Source organism: Sinocyclocheilus grahami, unplaced genomic scaffold (genome assembly GCF_001515645.1).
Source record: "Sinocyclocheilus grahami isolate Dianchi unplaced genomic scaffold, SAMN03320097.WGS_v1.1 scaffold957.1, whole genome shotgun sequence".
Lineage (NCBI taxonomy): Eukaryota > Metazoa > Chordata > Actinopteri > Cypriniformes > Cyprinidae > Sinocyclocheilus > Sinocyclocheilus grahami.
This window is the reverse complement of record NW_015506136.1, coordinates 17,337-17,664: the sequence shown is the minus strand read 5'-3', so window position 1 is coordinate 17,664 and position 328 is coordinate 17,337.

Sequence of the window (328 nt, the reverse complement as noted above, 5' to 3'; positions counted from 1 at the left end):
GCACATCAAGGTTCACAAACGGGGCAGATGTAACTTCTGTGTTTCCTTGAGCGTTGGACACAGTTGCAGTGAAACCAACGTGGGCACACATCACAGCCAATCTAAACATGTTGACAAACAAATGTTGAAGTTAAGCATAGGTATTTCTGTAATTCATTTCAAACTACTTAAATGAACATTGTCACCTTCAATTAATATGGTAATTTCAATAAAGGTTTGATAAAACCCAACATTCTTTTTGGAATGCTTACCCAGTTAGTCACTTTTTGACCACTGTTTCTTTCACCACACAGATGGCACAGGTCCTTAAGGTCAGCTAGTCAAATAT